This window comes from Lactuca virosa, chromosome 8 (genome assembly GCF_052849685.1).
Source record: "Lactuca virosa cultivar CGN04683 chromosome 8, Lactuca_virosa_CGN04683_v6, whole genome shotgun sequence".
Classification (NCBI taxonomy): Eukaryota; Viridiplantae; Streptophyta; class Magnoliopsida; order Asterales; family Asteraceae; genus Lactuca; species Lactuca virosa.
This window is the reverse complement of record NC_136433.1, coordinates 181,905,197-181,913,440: the sequence shown is the minus strand read 5'-3', so window position 1 is coordinate 181,913,440 and position 8,244 is coordinate 181,905,197. Positions and strand designations below refer to the sequence as shown.

The 8,244-nt window shown below is 33.1% G+C and overlaps 2 long non-coding RNA genes across 3 annotated transcripts; both read left to right on the top strand.

Annotated features, from left to right (window-relative positions):
* Positions 1-304: 304 nt before the first annotated feature.
* Positions 305-1,523, top strand: LOC145133692 (uncharacterized). The gene is made up of 2 exons (XR_013718677.1): positions 305-483; positions 982-1,523. It is a non-coding gene; the product is annotated as an uncharacterized LOC145133692 (long non-coding RNA).
* Positions 1,524-6,644: 5,121 nt separating this feature from the next.
* LOC145128288 (uncharacterized) lies at positions 6,645-7,767 on the top strand. 2 transcript variants are annotated; one of them, XR_013716789.1, is made up of 2 exons: positions 6,645-6,790; positions 7,287-7,767. It is a non-coding gene; the product is annotated as an uncharacterized LOC145128288 (long non-coding RNA). The 2 variants fall into 2 exon arrangements; XR_013716788.1 differs by having other exon boundaries at positions 7,276-7,767.
* The last annotated feature ends 477 nt before the right edge of the window (positions 7,768-8,244 follow it).

Sequence of the window (8,244 nt, the reverse complement as noted above, 5' to 3'; positions counted from 1 at the left end):
AAATTGTATCATTTTTTATTTGAATTTCTTCATTGTTTTAACTTACTGATTGCTTCATCAAAAGACAATCATTACTATAAGCACATCAAGGAGATCGTTTAAAATAGAATATCAAACTAAAAGAAAAACACATTTAATTTCAATGACCCAATATCTTTTTCTAGACGTGGATAAACAAACCAAACAAAAAAATAAAATATTTTATACAATAAACAAGTCTTTACACCATACACGAAGTCAAGAGCTAGGAACATAAAATTGGAATCTCTCTCTTTATTTATAAGTCTACATTAAAATTCAAAAGTCTTCTCAATATTTAAACTCGTCCTCTATATATAGTCTCTCTCTCTCTCTCTCTCTCTCTCTCTCTCTCTCTCATGGTCTATACTCAAAATGGAGTGCAGGAAACTGGAGTTGACCATTAATTCTGCACATGATTTACGAGAAGTAAGAAGAATTTTCAAGATGAAAGTTTACGCCAAGGTATTGATTTCAGTTCAGTTTCTTGTATTTGACCCTGGAAAACTGAAGATAGCGTTATTCAGTAAATAATATACACGAGGTGTTATTAATGATCCGGCATAGCAGAACATAAAACTTACAAGAGTACCCGATCTTCAAGACTTTCTGTAGTTCATTCAATTACAATATATGAATGGATAGGAGCAATTAAACATAATTATCATTTCGTATATATGTGTTATAATTTTAATGCAGTAATAATAGAGAAAAAGAAAAGGGGTGAAGACTAATCCACACGCATCATCATACAAACTTCTTTATCAGTTATTCCTTCAAATTTAATCTTTAGTTTTTTATATTATAAAGTCTAATTAATCAACCAGTTTCAACAGTAACTTAATTATACATGGTTACTAACCTAGCGTCCACTTAGGCGTTTATGCTGACAGAGGTCTGTAATTGAAGTGTTTTACAATTAATATCTAAAATCTCCATCTGAATCCAAAAATTTGATTATAGGTACTTATCGGGGGTAACAAGACACTGGAGAAGCGAACTCCAGTAGACAAGCATGGCCAGACCAACCCAGCATGGCATAATACCATGAACTACACTATAACTGAGTCATGGTTACAACACCATGGCACCATGCTCGTAATTAAGCTCTATTGTAAGCGTAAGCTTGGGGATAGATACATAGGAGAAGTTCACCAGTCGTTGAAACAACTCTATGATCATGCATATCCACTGGGTGGCAGTGCGGTGATGTGTTTCCCGGTGCAGATGGGCTCCGCTGAGTCACAAGGTCAACTTTGTTTCTCGTATAGGTTTGGTGAGAAGGTGACCATTGAGAAGCTAATGCTTGCAGAAAGCATTGCTTCTTTTTTACTAACTGGTCCTTCTGGTGCAACCTGATCGATGGATCCGAACCCTAGTACATATATACAACGAGTGAATTTGTTTAAAGGTTTTTTTTTTCAGAAAATAATAGTTAAAGTAGACATTTTGGAATACTATCTTTTTTATTTTGGATCATGTAAAAATATTTGATATGATAGTAATTATAGATTGCTGAGCTTTTGTTTCATTATTATGTTGATATGAATGGTCAAGATCGAGTAGGCACATAAAAATTGTACAACTACAAACCTGATATACAATTGCTGCACATTTTGCATCAGATGATTTTTTATTTCATATGAACGTGGAAACCTGCCTCATAGTCCTCGCACTAAAAGTTACCACCAACCATGGTACTAAATGTAAGATCTCCATCCGATACCATTTATGTAACAATCTATAAAAGTTACCACCAACCATGGTATGAAATGTAAGATATCCATCTGATACCATTTATGTAACAATCCCTTCTCATTATTGGTTAAGGGATCAACCCCAACTAAACATTAATGTAAAAGAACAATTATATATATACTAAGAGAATAAGGGGCTGTTTGATTTTAGGCTTACTGGTCCGGTCAGTAATTTTGGACTGATTCGGTCCAGTCAGCCCGTTTGGTAAGCTCAAAAAGTGGCTGACTCGGTCAGCTTTGACTGACCCAATAGCTTACCCGGTCCATTGATTATTAGTAGTTGACTCAAAAAATTGACTGATATGCCCTAAAGAAAAAAACGACGCACGCAAACTCCCTCTCTTCGACTCTCTTCATCGCTACTGTCTCTCCCTTCTTCCACAAAAAATTGAAGGTATAGTCTTCCATCCGGCCAAATCGACGCCGCCGTCGTCTCGTCGCCACCTATCCCCGCCTATCTCAACGTCAGACTTGCTGCAAACAGGTTTCTTTTTTTTTTTTTCTAAAATCTGTTTTTTGATGTTGAGGGGTTGTTTATGAACGAAAATCTGGAAAAACCCTTTTTTTATGTATAATGTAAGAAATCAGATTGTATATTGAATTGTTCAATTTTTGTTGATGTCCTTCCGACCTGCTTGACTTGCTAGTTTTTCAATTTGTTGTTGTAATTTATTGTGATTTGTTGTTGAATTAATGTTCGAATATACACCATTATTGTTGAATTATTGATGAGATATAAGTGTTAAATCAACAAAAGATATTTTGTTGTATGAAGTTATGATAATCAGTTTTATATTGTGCTCCTAGTAGGATTACCTTTTATTTCTTTCAATTGGAGAGTCAAACAACAAAAGAGGTGCTTACAATCACAACTGAAGATGGAAGTGAGAATAGTATTTTTGGAAAAAACTGCATTGGTTCATTAGTCTTTTGTGTTTTGATTGATTCAATTCATTATTCCTAGTTTTTTTTTTATATGATTATGGAAATTCATCAGTACAAATATGGATTTAGATTATAGTTATACAGGTGAATGGTTGTAAGTATATTTGTGTGTACAAATCTTATTTTGGAAAATGTATTTTATATAAGCTTTTATGAAAAATATTGTGTATATTTATTTGTATATGAAAAATGTGTGTATACTTGAGTAAAAACAAAAAACAGAAAGGGAGAAGAATGAATTTTATATATTATGAATGTTTTTATAAAAAAATGTTGTTTGAGGGTAATATAGTCATTTTTGCACTGTCAGTCAGATGTAAAATCAAACATCAAGTTTCAATCAGAAGTTAATTCAGTCAGAACTTCTAACTCAGTCAGTTTCTAACCCAATCAGCTCTAACTCAGTCAGCAACTATCAAACGACACCTAAGTTGTTTAGTAATGAGAATACGTTCAACCTTACAAAAATATCGTCATTTTAATGCATTCTCACTAATTATTATTCATTTTTGTTTTCACACATCGTTTTTTACTCATTTTCATTCTAACAGAATATGACTCAATAAACATTCTGACAACATTCTGACAAAATGAGAATAATAATAAAAAGTTTATAATAACCTTATAGACGATTTAACTAGTGACAATGTGTGATAATGACAGTAGTTATGTAAGATTGAACGTATTCATATTATCAAAGAACATATTTTCTTTGTTATTCTGACAGAATAGTATTGTCCACACGTCCGCACAATAACTGGCAATCCACATTTGAACCTAGCTTTATATATATATATATATATATATATATATATATATATATATATATATATATATATATATATATATATATATATATATATATATATATATCTTCAAGATTATTCATTAATCAATTATTCCAGTCATAAGCCAAAATGTTTGTCTAACTATTGGAACACTAAAATTAAGACTAACTATATAATACAATCCGTATTTGGATCATATGCCATTTGACAACCAAACCTTAGACACATCGTAATAAAATTTCGTCTAACTATAATAACACATCTAAATATGTTCCTCCAAAATAAACAACTTTCCCCGCACAAATGGAGTCACTCGTGATTAACCAATTAACAAGAAAACATATGAGCTAAATGTTCAGATTACGTGATAATGGAATATCAAATATGTTAAAATGCGACTCTATATGAAATAGTCATTAGCGTCAAATTTTTAACCGAATTGAACCTCGCTAATTACATACCATAGCAACATATTCGCGATAAAAATATTAGCAACAAATTTTAAATCACTTGCTAATCCAGGAACATATCAAAAAAACAAAATAAAACAAAAACAAAAACAAAAACAAAACAAAACAACGATGCATTAGCAACGGAAAATTTTAACTAATAAAATTTCTCGGCATATCATTTTTTTGGAACATATTCCTTTCTACTCGATTCTTGCTATGACCCACAATGTAACGAAGTCAGATCTTCTGCATATTTATCCTTTTGATGAGGATATTAAGACTCGAGATTCATCTATGCCGCATGATCCTCGAGTTCTAGACATGCCCCCTTCTTCAGAGAGTTCCTTCAGTTCTCCTATTCCTAAGAACGTGCCTTCGACTGTTCAGATTGAAGATCCACCTCCACCACCCCTCAGGAGCTCCACTCGTCCTATCAAGTCCACCAACCTTCCAGATTTGTCCTACTCTACATACTCAGGATTATTTGCTTCATTTATAGCGAGTATCCAACATCTGTCTTAGCCTGAATCGTATAGAGAAGTTGTATTAGATCCACTTTGGAAGAATGTTATGGATGAGGAACTCACTGCTTTTCATCAGACTTATACATGGGATTTTGTTTCCCTTCCTCCTGCGAAACATACGATTGGTTTTCGTTAGGTGTACAAGATAAAAAAACCAGATGAGTCTGTTGAGCGGTACAAGGCCAAACTTGTAGCAAAAGGGTATTCCCAACAGTATAGTTTTAACTATGAGGAGACCTTTGCCCCAGTGGCAAAGATAACGATAGTCCGTTCTATAATTATGGTTGCATCTGTTCAACAGTGGAAGATCTTTCAAATAGATATCAAAAATTCCTTTTTGAATGGTGACCTCCATGAAAAGGTTTATATGTCTCCTCCCCCAGGAATTCAGCACCAGTCAGGTGAGGTTTGTCGGCTTTGCAAAGCTTTGTATGGTCTCAAGCAAGCACCTCGTGCTTGGTTTGAGAAATTCTCCACGGTGATTACCTCTCTTGGATTTGTATAGAGTAATCATGAGTCGGTTTTGTTTATTAGATGCTCAAGTGCAGGATGAATTCTTTTGTCCTTATATGTGGATGGCATGATTATTACTAGAGATGACCATGGTGGTATTAAGTCTTTGAAGCATGATCTAGCTCATCGATTTGCTATGAAGGATTTGGGCTTGTTGCGTTATTTATTGGGTTTTGAGGTAGCTTAGTCTAAGAAAGACTATCTTCTTTCTCAGACTAAATATATATATATATATATATATATATATATATATATATATATATATATATATATATATATATATATATATATATATATATATATATATATATATATATATATATATATATATATATATATATATCTGACTTGTTTACTCAGGTGGGCCCCCTCTAACAATCAGACTATAGATACTCCTCTTGAAACCAATGCACGGTACTCTCCTACTGATGTTGTTCATTTGTCTGATCCGAATTTTTACCGGGCTGTTGTGGAAATTTTGATTTATCTCACAGTTACTCGTCCATATATTGCTCATGTTGTTCGTGTTGTCAGCCAGTTTGTTACTGCTCCTACCTCTCTTCGTTGGGGGCATTGTTCTCCATGTTTTGAGATATCTTCGTTGCACTCGGTTTCAGACCCTCTTGAGTTACGTGTCTATAGTGATGTTGATTGGGATGGTGATCGTCATGATCGTAAATCCACCACCGAGTTTTGTGTGTTTGTTGGAGAGTCTCTCATTTATGGAAGAGCAAGAAACAAGATGTTGTCTCTAGATCTTCCACGAAGGTTGAGTACCATGTTATGGTTGTAACTACATGTGAGATTATCTGGTTATAGTGGCTTCTCGTGGATATGGGTGTTCACATTTCTTCATTTACTCCCTTGGATTGTGATAAAAAAAAAGTGCGATACAAATTGCGAAGAATTTTGTTTTCCATGAGCAGACGAAGCACATTGAGATTGATTGTCATTTCATCCGTCATCCCTTACATATCGGAACCATATCCCTTCCGTTTGTTGAAGGATCTTGTATGCTCAAGAATAATATTAAAGTGATATTGCTAATTAACATATGATAATAAATGGTCATACTAACAACAACTTGATACAATTGATTATTTGTTAGAAATTGATTTTAATAAATCTTCAATAAACTCTTATAATTAAATTGAAAATTATTTGTTTCATGGAAATAATAAGTTTCATTAGCATGTAACATAATATACATATATATATATATATATATATATATATATATATATCATATGGTATGCTTTAAGTCATGGACATTATTTTGGACTAGAAAGACTTTTATATTTTTGCCAAAAGCCACATTTATATTTTATAAAATAAAGAGTTTACAAAATTAATAAACTTTATGTCTTCTTTTTTATAAATCATGGGAGGGTTAAAAGACATGGACTTTTGATTAGTTTAATCAAAAGTAAGGTAGGGCTTAAAGCATGGGGAGACACTTAGGTGTAGGGATCATGATGTGCTTCAAGCATTGAGACCTTTGGGTAATGTTTTGACTCTAAGAAAAGCTTGCACTCTTTTCTTTCTTTCAAGCACAAAAACGTGATATGCATTTGTGTATGCATATTTTCTCCTTTTTGTTCATCTTTAGAAAGAATACTTGCATTTACACTCTCTTGAAGTTCATACTTTGGTTATGAACTTCAAGCTTAAGAGTTATATGAGTTTTACAAGACTAGCATCTTAAATCATGTTGGTAACTTGTTGGTGTCTCAAATGTTCCACATTCTCCATCAACTTCCAAGCATCTCCTTGAGGATTCAAAGTCTACAAAGGTTGTTAAACACTTGTTCCTCTTTGGTGCTTGTTTTCTTTCCAAACTTTGCAAGAAGATCCTTGGTGGATTTAACTTGTTTATGTTATTAAAAAATGATCAAGTCTTCCGTTGCTAAAAATTATATTTTTGAAACTAGTTTTTGAATAAAAACCTAAGATTTGTTTCATTAACCATGCAACTTGTAGATAATTTTACAAAGGCTCTATTGGCATCTCAGTTTTGTTTTTTGTGTGAAAAACTCTCAATGCCTATTGTTGTGGCATTGTGAGTTTCAGGGGGTGATGATAGCCTATATGTTGTTAGCCCACATGTGTATGGGCTCTTTAGCCTTGAGCTCGTTAGGTTTGGTCATATCTATTATTTATTCTCCTCTTTATTGTTTTTAGCTCTTATGCTTTTCCATCTAGATTACTTGTAAACTTCTCTCTTTCATTAAGAATATGGCTCAATAATAATTGTACACCTTCAAAATTTTGATTATAGCTACCTATCAGGGGTAACAAGACAATGGAAAAGCGAACTCCAACAGACAAGCATGGCCATACCAAACTGACATGTCATAATACCATGAAGTACACTATAACTAAGTCATGGTTACTACACCATGGCACCATGCTCATAATAAAGCTCTATTGTAAGTGTAAGCTTGGGATAGATACATAAGAGAAGTTCACTAGTCGTTGAAACAACTCTATGATCATGCATATCCATTGTGTGGCAGTTCGGTGATGTGTTTCCAGGTGCAGATGGGCTCCGCTGAGTCATAAGGTCAACTATGTTTCTCGTATAGGTTCGGTGAGAAGGTGACCATTGAGAAGATAATGCTTGCAGAAAGCATTGCTTCTTTTTTACTAACCGGTCCTTTTGGTGCAACCTGATGGATCGATCTCAACCCTAGTACATATATACAACGAGTGAATTTGTTTAAAGGTTTTTCTTTCTGAAAATAATAGTTAAAGTTGACATTTTGGAATACTATTTTTTTTATTTTGGATCATGTAAAAATATTGATATGATACTAATTATAGATTTCTAAACTAATATTGCATAATTATGTTGATATGAATGGTCAGATCGAGTAGGCGCATAAAAATTGTACAACAACAAACCTGATATACAATTGCTACACATTTTGCATGAGTTGATGTTTTATTTCATGTGAACGATGAAACCGGCCTCATTGTCCTCGTACTAAAAGTTACCACCAACAATGGTACGAAATGTAAGATCTCCATCCGATACCATTTATGTAACAATCCCTTCTCATTATTGGTAAAGAGGTCAAAACCCACTAAACATTAATGTAAAAGAACAATTATATATATATCTTCAAGATTATTCATTAATCAATTATTCTAGTCATAAGCCAAAATGTTCGTCTAGCCATTGGAACACTAAAATTAAAACTAACTATATAATATAATATGTATTTGGATCATATGCCATATCATA